The sequence below is a fragment of the Aythya ferina genome, assembly GCF_964211825.1.
Source record: "Aythya ferina genome assembly, chromosome: 2".
NCBI classification, from domain to species: domain Eukaryota; kingdom Metazoa; phylum Chordata; class Aves; order Anseriformes; family Anatidae; genus Aythya; species Aythya ferina.
This window is the reverse complement of record NC_140297.1, coordinates 40,739,087-40,753,772: the sequence shown is the minus strand read 5'-3', so window position 1 is coordinate 40,753,772 and position 14,686 is coordinate 40,739,087. Positions and strand designations below refer to the sequence as shown.

Genomic DNA, 14,686 nt, shown 5'->3' with positions numbered 1-14,686 from the left:
ATTGCTTTTTTTTGGCAATGATGGTTAATTTTTAATCTGTACCTATGCCTTATACGAAGGTTTTTTTTATGTGTTGTCTGCCTTCCAGCTACAATCTTGTCTTTGCTGTCCAATCTAAACATGGGCTTTCTTCTAGCCTGTTATCCTGCAGATAGCATATACCAGCATGATAGTTATGATTAGCATTGTACTAGCAGTAAACATTCTCAGGATGCATCTGTATGTTGCAGAGAGCTTGGGCTGTGCAAACAGGCATATCTGCAGCCTTCCCATACCCGCGGAGACTGAGTCACAGTAAGGAAGCACCAAACAATTCAGACCGTCTTATGTTTCAGAAATGAAAGCGCCTGTCACGGTTCAGACTTTGGCATGCTGCAGCCATGGCTTTTCACTCTACAAAGTGCATGGCACAACTTGCTAACTGCTGCGAGTGCTGGAACTGTGAAATCGAATGGCCTTGAGTCAAGAGTGGTGGGCAGGAAGGATTAAATTGCTTTTCTGTGCCAGCAGATTTTGCATCATGAGAAGGGAGGTGTCAGTGAGATTTTCCCTGTTTTTTTATTTATTTATTTGTTACTGTTGTGTGTTTTAATTCTTAGTGGGAGCTGCTAAGTAGAACTGAAAGCTGAAATTAATGGGGTGGCTTTGGGAATGGATTTATCTCCTGGTTGGGATTCTTGGTCCCCCACCCACTTCTTTTTCCTTCCTCAGCTCATATGGAGTGAGAACTCAGTGGCCTTTCCAGGCTCAGTTGGCTTTCTGTGATCTTCTGTGGAAAAGGAAATTGTAGCTGCTTTGCTCAGTTGGTCTCCTTGTGGAGCTCTGAGCATCAGAGCATCCTGCAGGGGCTACAGAAGTAAACTGAAGCGAAGTCTGGGGCAATGGTGAAGACTAGAAAGCTGAAAAGGTTTTGATCTTTTGGTAACTTTAAAGATTTTTTCCCCTAGTTGTGTCTCTCCAGTTGCGGTCTGTGAAGGATTTCAGGTGTGTAGAAGTAATTTAAAATAGGATGAATGGTATTTTGTTGGATAATGATGTATGTATAAGAGGAGAGGAGTGCCCTCATCCCTACATATGATACCTGCTCAAAGGCAGGCAGAATATGTAATTTATATCTAAATTTTGTAAATGCACCTGGATGCCTTTTGTCCTACTGTGTACTGGATAAGTGCTTAATCATTTGGAAAGAACTTGTTTCAACTATTTGGATGTATTCATTATAAAGATCAAAACCATGATTTGGTGAATGGTAAGATGTTGCCATAGCTTCAGCTTTGCAATATCTTCTAAACAGTGTGTGACAGAAAAGATGAAACAAGAATGACTGAAGCAAGAAAGAACCCTTTTATGTGTATAACTCCATGCAGTCAAGAGTTTTCGAAGTCTGGTAAAGGAGGACATTTTCATCTATATCAATTCTGCTGTCCAATCAGTTTGGCAGTATTAATTTTCTGTGGTTTGTCTGCAGTTGGCGGTGAGCATTCTCTAAGAAGACTCATGAAGAGCGTCAGTAGTGAAGCATGTTGTTAAAACAGTTTCCATCAGTAGGTTTTTAGTGTTAGTTTTTGTATTTATAAAACCCATTCATAATGAGCTGTTCTGAGAAAGATGGAGCTTGCAAAGAGATTTATGATTTTTTGTGTCTGAACTGAAAGGATAATGTTAAACACCTTGTTGAAATTAGAGGCTTCTGTCGCAGAGCGCAGACAGTAGGCTGCTTAGTTCAGCCCAGTGGTAGCCGTGTGCTCTTGAGGCAGTCTAGCAGAAATACTGAGAGTGCATCCAAAGTTAATGCAGTTGGTGACAGGCAACAAGTACAGTTTTTACTGTAAAGAGACATATGCTTTGAAATATGACACATTTGAATACTGCAATAAAAATGTCTTTTTTTGTTGTTGAGATCTTCTCCACCTAAGCAAGGAGTTCATTAAGCACGAAAGCAGTGCAGACAGTTAACGGGAAATGTTATCTTTTTTACGTAGATGCAGGGAGCCCACATGAAGCTCTTTGCCAAGGTGTCAGGCAGGTAGGGCAGGAGGCCTGACAAATCTTCTGCAATCTTCTGCAGGACCTGCTGAGTGCCTGGAGCCTCACTTACCAGCATGGTTTTGGGCACGGTGGGGTGGAGGTTAACTCTGACTGGTGAGATGCTAGGTCATCTGAAGATGGAAAGAAGCTTGCTACTACCTGATAGAGAACAATAACCTGCACTTCTTTCTCTAGAAGTGGCCCTCTTCACCAACTTTCTACTGGGACCATCAAGCTGGGCAGGCAGGGGGTCCTGTGAGAACATGCGATAGGAGGTGCTTGTGGCTTCGTTATAGATTGCTCTGTTATCAGCTGCTAGACCAGATAAGGTAAACTTTAGCCCTTCAGCCAACTGTTTCTTTAAGCATGTTAGGAGATATATTTTTTTTTATTTTTTTTTTTTGAAGTCATAAAACCTGCCAAAGTCAGCTTTCATTCTTCTTTTAAAAGTACGTAGGATGAGTTAAATATGCTTCAAAGCAGTCCATGCTGTGAGTGTTTCTAGCATAGACATACTTCGCTTCAAAAGCTGGGGATCTTGTCACAAGTCCAGAATGATTTCAAGTCGTCTTCAGACTTCCCTCTGTACCTGCTTTGAGGTTCAAACAGGCCATCCTGTAAGATATTCCTTTCCATGCCCACAAAGTCATATGCTGATCTTGTAAACTTCGTGCTGTGGACCACTGTAGTACTGGGACAGGTGAATAACAAAGAATCGGAGACATAAAATGTCCTCAGCTGCACTCTGGCTAGCTTCAATGGATGTTTTGCGTGAGAAAGGTAAGAAGGATTTGGCTCATGCTGTAATAAATCCTGTTCAATCCTATTGAAATCCTGCGTAGCATCCAGTGATACAATACCTACTGGTCCTGTCCCTTGATTCCTGTAATGTATGCAAAACCTATCTTAAGTTATCTCTAGTGGTGACCCAAAGCCAGATTGGGAAGTGTGAAGTAATCTGGCGCTGATGCATGTTTTACCAGCTGATTATAACAAAGGGCTGCAGAAAATTAAACTTATGAGTTCTGATATATTTTACTAAGTAATGAAATGACCTTATAGTTATTCTCTTTCCTTTGTAGGCACATGTGTGCAGATGCTCAGCTGTGTTAAATCAGACATTGTAAATGTCAGCTCTGATGAGCTGATTCTTAAAAATGAGATCTTGTGCTGTTTCACAAAATGGATGTTCAATCTGATGAATTTCTGCACTTCAGGAATGTCTCTTTTCATGTTTACTCATTCTTTTTCTGATACAGGCCCATGTTAGGTCTCATAAAATACTCAGTGAACATGCTCTAAATTAAGGAAAGAGGTGATTCTACTATTCACTTAAGCTTTTCTTGCCGTAGATCAACAGACTCACAGCCATTCTTAGAGGACTGTGTTATTAACTCCTCTGTCCCGTGCAGAGTAGTATTTTCATTGTAGAGCTGAGAATTTGTATCTTTAGCTGTGGCACTGATCCCATGCTTTGAGGACAAGCTTTGAATTCATCCTTGACAAAGACAAACAAGTTCCCTTCTTGTTTTCCCTCCCTCTGTAAAACCCTAAATGCATTGATTGATGGCCAGTGAGGTGTACACAGAGTGCTAGAGGCCAAGACACTTTGCCTCACTCACTGTGAATCACTCACTGTGATTCTCTCCACTTTTCAACAATAATGGTTGTCATTTTACTAGACTTGCCTTTGTGTTTTCGACTTTATGCTGCGTATTGTACTAATTTAGAAAATGAAATCAAATAAAGTGTGATTCTCTACGTGTATATATTAGTGGCCAAAATTCCCATTTACTTCATAGTTACCAGAATGCAGTTCCCAGTAATAATGCTTTTATACCTGTAAGTAGCCCTCTCGGGTTGTGAGGGACTGAACACGTCACAAAGAAACGAAGGGTTGCTTACATTATTATTTTTGCAGACCTCAAAATTAATCAGTTGTTCTGAGTCATGCTGGAACTTTTTCAGAAGAGTGTTACAGCTTACTTATTTTTGAGGTTTCAAAACATGCACCAATGTACATTGGTAAGCTGTTAGCGAACGTGTCTTTTAGAATGGGTTAGCTGAAGCAGATGTTTAATAAAATGGCGTGATGCTTTCATTCTTCCACAGCTGGCACTGACTTTACCTGTTTTGGGATGGAGCAGAACCTGGCTTATTTAAAAACAAACATACAACAAAACTTCCAGCTTTGAATGGGCATATTGAGATGCAAATCCATCTTAAAAGAAAAAATATCCAGTGTTAAATACAAGTAATAGCAATACAAATACTGAACAGCCTACAAAGCATACCTAACCAGCCTGCAGTTCAGGTGGTGAATTAACTAAATTGGTTGTTTGTATTGTTATTTCCAGAGTATTTGAAATGTTTGTTCAGAAACAGTGGCTAGCTAAGATAATAAATAAATAAATACCTCCCAAGTTGCCGAGAGTGATTAACTATGACAAAAACGGAAATTCATTTCAGTTATATAAAAAGACACCCATAGCTTTGTGTTGATTGAAGTGAAACTGAAATAAATAAAAGTATTTTTACCAAACGGATCTTTAATACACATTTCTTTACTTTTTTTTTTTTTTTCAGTTAAAGAACAGAAAATGAAGCTCTAATAAGGTAAGAATTTGTTATTCCACTTTAGTAAAATATTCGAGTCAGTTGAAGTTAATTTTTATGAAATATGCTAAGCATTTCAGAGTGGATCCTAGATACAGAGTGGGTCTGTATGACAAAACACAAATTAAAAAAGAAAGAAGGTAATATTGCAGAATGAGTGAAGTGAAATTTGTCGATTTTTATTTTATTTTTTTTTTTATGGTTACTGAGCCAGTATTTACTCTTTTAGTCACAAATAGATACTTGCATAGATTTGGAAACATCTTTTTGCCCATGGAAAATTTATAAATTTCACTACTTGGGAAATTAAAATATTTGTTTGTAAGGAGAACTTTCTTGCAGTTTGAAAATGAAACATTAGAATATATGTTGATGAGTAACTTATAACAGATTTCTGATTTGTGAGGTATGGTGGTGAGAGCTTATGAATTACACAGGTAATTAAATTGACCTTTAGAGAAGGAGCAAATTCTTGTAGGAGTAAATATTTTCTCCTCTTCTACAAGACATGATTCAAGCTGCATTCTGGAGGTTGATACTGTATTTGCCTCCTGCTAAGCAAGAGACAGAAAGTGCTCTTTTTGTATGTTACCATCTGGAAGGGGTGTTTAAAAAATGGGGTTTTAATTTTTTTATTTCTTTCATCGTTAGCGAGGATGCTGACTTTCATGTGCTGCATTATCTAGAAAACTGTATGCTTATACTGTGAAGCAGCAATGTCAAATAACATATAATCAGGTGTGTAACAGCAAGCTGTTGAGTCAGGCAGCTGCTGTAGGAACCTGTTCAGAAAGTAACATAAATATGAAGTTACTTTTCAGTTGCTGGTTTTCAGGTAATTTCCTCAGTTTTTGTAGCCATTCATGTGATACTGAGGAAGGGAAGTGTTATTAGTAATTGTTTTCCTTTTTACCCATATTTGCCTGAATTGTTTTTTATTGGTAATTAAAGAAAAAGCTTTCAGGGTTATGTGCACTCTGTTTTCAAGTCAGACATCTTCCAAAGAGAAGCGTAATTAAAAGGAAGGGTTTTTTAACCTGCTGACATCTTAAAGCAATAAAACTTGATACATCTGCATGAACTGTGTTCCTTATTTCCGAGGGACATCCTTGGAATAGGGAGGAGGGAGGCTAAGAAAAAAACAGTTAAGCTATGCAAAATGTAAACTGTCTGAAGCCACAAGTGAGTAGAAATGTGAAATATTAGTGGAAAAAAACAGAAGTGCTGTGAAAAAGCAATGAGGTGTCATATCAAATTTTTTGTTGCAGTAGATTTTAAGGTGATGTTGTAAATAGCAGACAACCTAGCTTTGGATATTCTTGCTGTGTATTGGTACACGGAGTGCATGTGCATGTGCACGTATATGCAGTTACAAAGGTGTGTGCATACATAATGTATCTGAGAGACAGCAAGATGCTGCTGTTCTGCACCAGGTCCGTGCAAAGGACTGAAAGCCCTTCAGTCATACAGTCAGTTAAGGAACTTTATAATGTGTTGAGAATCACATGGGTAGTACAGGGATTTAGTAAATGCCAGAGGAAATTCTCGTTCTGAGCAGTCTTTGTACACTGATCTCATCAGCGTCCACGATCCAGAAAGGACACAAGTCCTCCTGTCTCCTCACCAGGATTCAGCCATACAAGAACTGGCCAAATGTTGCAAAAACGAATTAAGCTCTCTCTGTTGTTAGTTGATCACCTAGCACAAGAGAGCCTTATGCAGAGCTTCTGTATGCTACAGTAATATAAATGTCTAAGTAATATGTGTAAGTAATATAGCATGACAGCAGTAGTGGAAATTTACTCATTTTGTTTCCCGGAGTCACAACTGGAAGTAGTTTAGGGTACATATTGTACGCTCCGGGATTCCTGCCTTGGCAGTGCCTGCAGAAGTACTGGCTCATTCTGTTAACAGGATTTATAAGTGATTTTGATGTAGTAGAAAACCACCTGCCATAGGCCATTGATTTCTTTATGAGTTAACTGCAGTATTTAGGAACTAATGATCTGGTTGGAGCTTGAATTAATCAATTAAGTTAGAAGGGAAACCCTCCAGATTGCAGTGCTATTTCTCCCAAATTTCGAGGTCTTACAAACGCATTACTGCTCTGAAAGCTGGGAAAATTTATTAAAGATCTTCAGTGACTTCTTCTCGTACTTGAATTGAGTTTTCTCTTTTAGTCTATATAGTCAAAAGCTATCTGTAATACCACCAGGAAAAATAACCCCCAGCAGCTGTGTGCGTTGGATTCAGGAATCTCTGTTTTGATGTGCCAGGCAGGCAAACTATTTATCTCAAGTCAGAGAATTTCGGGGTGTGATGTGGTTAATATCTAAAAATATCTATGTAGGGAGATAGGATAGGGCTCCAACAGACAAAAACACAGCAAGATAAGCAAGTTCACATTGGAAATACGATACCGTAGGTGTAATTAACCATTGGAAATGCTTAGAAAGGAATGTGGTAGATCACTTAGAGTAATTAAATCAAGATTAGATCTCTTTCTGAAATATCTTCTAGTAGAGTTACAAGTTCTTGTGCTTTGTAAAGAAATTGCTGCGTGAGGTATTATGGCCTGTGCCAGGCAGGAAGTCAGACCAGATTACCATAATAGTTCCTTCAGGCCTTCTAAATCCACATATCCATGAACAAAGGCTCTTATGTGGTACAGGCAGCCACAGAACTTCCAAAATCACCGCTGAAGCAGCTCACTCTTGTTTCAGTGGTGACTTACCGTGATCCATTGAAAGGTTTAAAAGTCTTTAAGCAGATCCATGAAGAAGCTTCGTGGTGGGTACAGTGCTGCTGAGCTGGCAGGTTTTGCATGCTGCACTGATGGGTGATAGTAATGAACCAGTTTCTGCTATGGTTTGAGTAGATCCATAGTCCAAAGGCACTTTTTTTTTTTGTTATAAATCTTCTAATATTTCATTGGCTTCCTTAATAGTTTGCATTTGTATTAAGATCGCTGAAAAGTAATAATTTATATATGATGTTTATTGAATCCCTTCTGTGATATAAACTAACATCTTGAATAAATTCAGAACTTTCTTCAGTTATACTGTGAGCATAATGCCATCTTTAATGTAGGGCTTTTCATAGTGAAGTGCTGTATCTAAAATCTGAATATCCATACAAGTAGAAAGGGTAGGGTAAATTTCTAGTAGATTATATAGAATTTCTAATACAAAGTAATTTGCTCTCTCCCCAAACTTAAAAAGAAATATCTTGTGCGTTTGCTCTGGGACCTGCATGGGACACTGAGAGAGTGTGGAGGATGCTCGTCCTTAAGTTTTCATCTGCTACAGGGAAGTGCATCCTTGTTTTACTGGATAGGAGGCAGCAGGTCCTTTTTAGAGAAAATACTTAAAAATGGTTGATCAAAAAGTAGTTCTATACTAGAAGAAATACTATGTTCTGTGAGCAAGGATAGCCCTGAGTCCTTTTTGATACTTTGGTTGAATCATTAATTTCAACATCCAAAATTAATTGGGAATTACTGTGCAAGATCCTGCAAATGGAAAAATCCATCAAGTTGGGATCAAAATGATGTCATCCTACTGCACCTATATAGCACAGCGTCTATTACAGATTGTAGATGTAACTCTGCAGTAATAGGACAGAAGTAATAACTGAAAGTTATGTTTGCCATATGTGTGTGTAAAAAATAGTTCAGGAGCGTTTTCGTGTCATTCTGACTCTGCTTGAAAACCTGCAAAAAAGCTGTTCTGTTAAACCTTCAAAAGCTAGAGCTCTCCAGGATGATTCGATGGAGAGCCCAGGCACAGCAGAAGATTTTGTGTCCTAGTGCACGTGACGGTAGCAAGTGGTGGGCAGCCCGTACCTGGCTTGTTCCTGTCCTCTGACCATCCCTGCTGCTCTCCCTTTCAGGAATAACCCAATAACACGCATATATATTTTACACGTGTCTGTAGGACAGGACAAGGGCATCCCCTCTTAACTATGATGGCAGTCAGGGCAGTCTGATGCAGTGCTGGCACACAGGTGCCTGTGGTGGTGCACTTGACTTAGGACTGCGCTGGGGTGATGAGTACAAAGACCTGAAACATCATCTTCCTGCTACTTGTGGTGTCCTTGTTTGATAGAGGTTGACTTTGGCACCTGCAGTTTAAACTACAATTAGAAAAAGTACCACACTAAAACAAAAGAAGAGCAAAAACAGATAAGAGAAATACCGTTATGCTTGATAATCCAAAGCAACATGGATGAGATAAGTAAGTCTGTGATGCTGCACATGGAGGCTACACCTGCTTTCACAGACTTTCAAGGAAAAGGGAAAGGTTAGGGAGGATGAGAGGCTGGAAAAGGATGAAAAGGTGAATTACCCTTGCTGATAGGTAAGGGATTTGCAGCTGTGGTGAGGTAGAAAGGAGAGAAAGCTTTGATTAGTCAGGACTTGAACATATTTGGCTGATTACTGTGAAGTAACAGTTGTGATTTTTTAGTCTGATGGTTTTTTATGCACAATCTGCCTTGAAAATACATTACACACCTATGGTTTTCACAAATTCCTGCCAGCCATAATACTGGCTGCGGAGAGCATTTCAAAACAAACTTCAGGATGCCTTTATTCACATGTTTTTGGTACCACAGAGTCACTCTTACTGGCCACTTCAGTTATGAAAAGGAGGGGAGGAGGTTGTGCCATGGGAAGAAAATTGCTATCTCTGTTAATAAATGTATTTGAGCCATCAAATCGCTGCTGTTTTCTTCTGTGTGAAAGCTCATGGCTAAGTCATTTAATATAAAAGAAAACAGTCTCCCACAACACAGAAGAAATTCCTATACTAGACAGTGATACATGAGGCTGCAAAATTAATTTTGGATATCATTGAGAGCTTTCGTGGCATTTCTCTTGGTTCAGGCAGTACTGTGAAAACATTCCAGACGACAAAAAGGAGGAGCTGTGCTGAGGTCTGGGGACTTTCTTTGGCTCGTTTCCCATGTAATGCTAGCCCAGATTTTTGTATTTATTTTGAAGAATGGTGCTTCCATTAGAAGCTTAGCTTTACTGCATTTAAAAGCTATTGAATCTAGTGTCCTGTACTTTGTTTACTTAACAACCCCTGTACAAGAAGCTACGATTTTGTCTGGGGAGCTGCCTGTTCCCTTCCAGGAAATAAACGTACCCCTTTTATTTTTAATCCCCATGCTGTGTTAGAGCATGGCTCAGTGTGAAGAAGTGCCCTGGTGCTTACACTGTGTTGGCAGTGTCTGCTCAGATCAGAGTTAAGCGTGCTCTGCTCGCTGTTGCGTAATGCCACAAAAAGTGTTGATTCAGGGAAATTCGGATGCCGTGAGGGAACGAGAGCATCAGGAACGTTCCCTCCTGCTTAATGGAGACGTGGCTTTTGGTGACGACTGCATTTGAAAAATAGCAGACTGTGCGTGTGCGTGCTCATTGACTGAGTCCAACCTGAACACCATGATGATGTTAAAATCCCAGGGCACCAAGTCCTGCAGCTTGGTACAGCCCTGGGAGGACGGACATGGGTCCTATTGTGGCAGCCTTTAGAAGATTGCTTCTGAAAAACTGATGGGCTGGCCAAATAGATAAACTCCCATCAGCAGGGGAGGCAGCCTGCTGTTGGTTTGGATACATCTGCTTCTTTTGGCTGTGAGGGTCATCTCACTGATTGCAGTGGGCTCCTAAAACCTGCCTGTGTTGTGGAGAAGAGGGGCAGGTAGGAGAGCAAGCACTGTGTCAGAAATTTGGTTTGTCTTTTGGCATTGTGGAAATAGTCTTCTCACCTGGACCTGGGGGAAGGCTGGGCTGCTCATCTAATTTTTCTCCCTTTGTCATTTTACACAGTAGTAGCCCCCTTCTTTTATTCAAGAGGGATCCTGGTTATTACAGGATATTTCAGAGTACTGTATGCTGCTGCTAGTACTAGTCAAAGCCTTCTGATGAAAAATATGTATTACTGTAAAGGTGTGTGAGAATGTGGCCTGTTCTCTGAAATATCAATTCAAATGCGCAGCTAGTTACAGCCAGATGATTTATAATGTAAAGTAAAGGTTGAAAAAATCAATGTTGGGCTGAAAATCATTAGTCCTGTTCTCTCTAAGCAGCATGTACCTACCCACTCCCTGCATTTCTCCCACTTTTAGGGTCTGAGACTCCATAGAAGGCCTGCTTAGAAGCTGCTGCAGATCAAAATGGTGTTGGCTAAATCTGCTTTAGGTCATCTTTATTCTTTGGAGCAAGCTTTGGCTCTGTAGTTTCAATTTCCTTGTCTGCGGCTTTAATCCAGTGCTCTTCCTTTAATTACATCCTATAGATACATGTCCCTTTGAGTCCTCCAGCCCTGCCCCTCTGCAACTTTAGGGTCTCAGTTGTTCACACTGTTGTGTGGGAGACTTAATGTGAATTATTTAATTTTGTCAGTCGAGGTAAACAGACAGTAAAAACATACGCTGCAGCACAAAGTGTTCTCTAATCACTTATTTGACAAGTGCATTTTAATTATTTAGCATATCTTGTAAAAGTAATGAAGCCCTAGTAACATGAGACTTAACAGTCTGCTATTAAATTTTCCCTGAGAGGTGAGAAAAGACTGCTGTATTCTTGGGTGCAAATTGAGAGCCTGCAAACTAATGAGATTTGACTAAGAATACGTAAAAGGGGCCGGAACCTCTCGGTGCTTCTTAATAGTTTCGGTAATAGGTAGTAAATCCAAGAGCATCCCACAGCTAGACAAGATTCTGCCTGTGTTGGCAAACCAGAAGATACCGTCTGATGCCTTGCCAAAACAAAACAGAGTTTTCTTGGCCCAGCTGTAGTTTGACTGAATGTGTAACTCAGTAAGAGGAAAAGCCGTAAGTCACAGCCTTGCTGAAGAGGTATCATTCAAAATAATTTTCTGTAGCATGATATATTTAATGTTTCTGCAAAATAAATATTTAATCAGAGCTAATATTTTTGGTTCCCTAAGGCAGTGAGAGATGTAAAAGTTCTAACTTTTTACTGAAGTAAGTGCAAATGCAGTCTATCAGGAAGTTCAAAGTAAAATGCATACGTATCCTAGGGTTTCTGGAAAGTGAACTGGAGGTGCAACCAGCCAAGGTGGATGGCTAATTCTGTTACTGACAAAGAACAATTTATCTTGAGGTTCAAAAGGACTCCCACCTCCAAAAAAAAAAAAAAATAAAAAAATGGGGGTGGAAAGGGGAAGAACCCCAAAAGATAATGTAAACCAAATTGCAAGCAAGCATGCCTGCTTGATTGATTTGGGTAGTGAGATGAATTAGGTCAGTTAAAATTGCACTGCAAAAATCCCAAACATAAATACAGTCTCAAATGCTGTTCTTGCCAGTTACAAAGCAGGCTCCCGATGCCAACCCCACTCCAGAAAGTGGAGGGTCCACAGTGAATCTCCTGGGCTCTTTATTCAGAGGCCCCACTCATAGGATGTTGTGCATAGGGAGTGCTTCTGGTCTGAGCTGTTCCCCAAAGTGCTCTGGGTGCTGGTGCAGGCACTGGAGATAGCTTCCTATGAAAGCTTCAGCTCCCAAAATCTTCAGACAGGAGAATGGGAGACAAGGATGTAAATTTCTTTTTCCTCATGTTTTTTGGTTTTGTATTTTTTTTTTACTGGGAATTATTTTGTTTGCAGAGGGAGCAAGGACTGAACAGAGTCCACTGTATTTTTCCTATAAACATGAGCTGCTGACAGGCTCCTTCTGCAATTTTCCCTTCATCTGTGAAAAGGTAGGCTGCCGTATACTCAAGAAACAGTACGAGCTCTTCCCCTGTAACATGACGGGCAGGCCTGTATTTGTAATGAATCAGGCTTGAGGCAGTTGTCATGTTTGCATTTAAGGAAACTTTCCAGACGCATCTGTCCATTAATGCTCTCCCTCCCTTCTGATCTGTTAGAAGCTTATTCCCATCCTTCTGGCCATCAGAATCTTTCACTGCCCTTTAGCAAATTAATTTAGAAACCAATCATCCCTTCTTTGATTTAATAAGCACAGGAAAAAAAACAGCAGAAGGAAGGGTAAAATAATAAAATTTGAGGGAAGGAAATTGTACTTTCTGAACTAGCACTTGAAGTGCATGTGCACGCCGTAGAAAGTTAGCACATGTACGTGGAGGTCACCCAGAAACCAAGGAGGATGTTCTCTGCCACATCCATCTGTCACAACAGAAAAGAAGTACCGAATTTTTGCTAAGAGGAGGTCAGGTTAAAACATTTCTTAGTCCTTTAGTTACAGTAGATGTGTAGTACTGAGAGAAAATCCTATTAAGTTGTGACAAGTCTGACACTTCTGGCTTCCTTTATGTTAACACAGTAACCATACACAATGTTAGTCTCACCCCTCACCTGGGCAGATGCAGGGTGCCTTATTCCTGACAGTTCAGAGTGGGTTTGTAAATTGAAAATGCAGGCAGGGTAATAAAAAATTCATTGTAGAGCCACTTTAACATACAGTGCCACTACTAGCCTATCAAGATTTCCTAATAAGTAGCCACAATGCAGATGTTCTTTACCACGTAATTTCTTGAGATACGGGAAGTTGTATTTTTCTGGCAAATTTGTAAAATCAACTGATGGGAAGTTACTGGGATTTATGGGAAGAGCTCCAGCTTAGCTGGCAGAAAAAGGTAAATGAAAATGGCAGCGAGTGCTAACTTCTCTCAACAACCTCTCCTCAGGTGGAAAATGGCAGGCTGACCCTGGTGGTTCCCATCATGCATGCTTACACTCTATATTCTACATTTCTGAAAGTTGTTGAAAAGTAGAGCTTTCACATATAGGAGGATGTGAAAGTTAAACAAGAGCCTGATGTAAAATGTGTTAACATTCATAGTTCTGTTTGAATGTTATTATTCCCCACTTCCTTGAAAGAAAATTTAAACAGAACTTGTGCTGATTTGTTATTCTTATGGAATCCTAAAACTTGGTTCTGACTGACATGGCATCTTACTCATTGTGTCAAAGCCTTTGAGATCCTCTTAACTCTTTCTGTCTTCCTTAGAATGCCGGTAGAATTTGCTCAGGCTAATTCTTTAATTAAGTGGAAATTACACAAATAGGAGTTATTTTACACTCATGCTTCTGTAATGAGATAGAGCTGCACAGCTGACCAGAAAACAGTCCTTTGCTGCTGTTCTCAATTCCAGCAGGTTTTTCACTTTAAGGGATTTTCAAACTTTCTCCTAGTCTTTATGCGTCATTTTATGTGTTTGAAGTGAAATTCTGATGAGAGAGAGGAAAATGAACCATGGACATGAAGAAATGTGCAAGGACAGATTGTGAGAGAGATTTCCTGTAGAAGAATGGCATGGAGAAAGCAGTGCTGGAGGAGTGGTTTAATCAAAAAGCACCAGTTAGAGCTGCTTGGGATGGTAAACTGTCATATAGGAAAAATTAGATTAACTGAGAAAGAATGCATGTCAGGAGAGAGGAGTTTCATTGGACTGGAAAAGCCTTCCCCAGGGACAGTAAGTGGCATAGTTTTCCAAAGAAAGTGTCCCTATTCATTTGGAATTGTAAACTCAATTGAATAAATACTAGAAAATGTAACTCTGAAATCTGCAGTGTTGGGGCAAGCCGGGTCTGAGCAGAAAGCCTGCTTCACCTCTGTTGTCTGACTTGGTTGAGACAGCTCCGTGAGTCTAGTTCAGACTTTGGATAAAATCATAAGGTATGTTTTCTCCCTCCCTCCTTCTCTCTTTCCCCTAAATGTTATTATACTGCAGCTTGGCTCTGTCCACATAGGCTGGAGCAGACTGTGTTGTAACTTGCTTCAGCCGCCACTGAATTTAACAGCTTTTGGCTTTGTAAGCAGTGCCTTAGGAGAACTCTTGCTCATCTGTTCCCTGAGCCAAAGGAAAACTCCTCCAGTAGCTTTCCCAGTGTTTTCTCTTGCTGGAACACATAGTTACCAATTGCTAGGTGAAGATACACTACCTTTAATCATCTTTTGTTTTTGTGTTTTCTGTTTGTTCAGCTGACGTATTCTGAAACATACACTTTGACTGGAATGGTGAAAGAGCCCTTTCACAATGGATTTT

General features: G+C 40.0%; 1 protein-coding gene across 21 annotated transcripts in view; it reads left to right on the top strand.

Moving 5' to 3' along the window:
- The window catches only part of THRB (thyroid hormone receptor beta), a 166,632-nt gene that overhangs the window by 36,532 nt on the left and 115,414 nt on the right, over positions 1 to 14,686 (top strand). For 14 of the 21 annotated variants that reach the window (XM_084511765.1, XM_084511775.1, XM_084511764.1 and 11 more), the window contains one exon: positions 4,615 to 4,644. The gene's annotated coding sequence lies outside the window, so the exon portion shown is untranslated. Of the gene's footprint in view, positions 1 to 335; positions 533 to 2,223; positions 2,358 to 2,698; positions 2,809 to 4,614; positions 4,645 to 14,686 lie in introns of those variants that run through there. The other 7 variants (XM_084511780.1, XM_084511778.1, XM_084511763.1 and 4 more) reach the window with 4 other exon arrangements.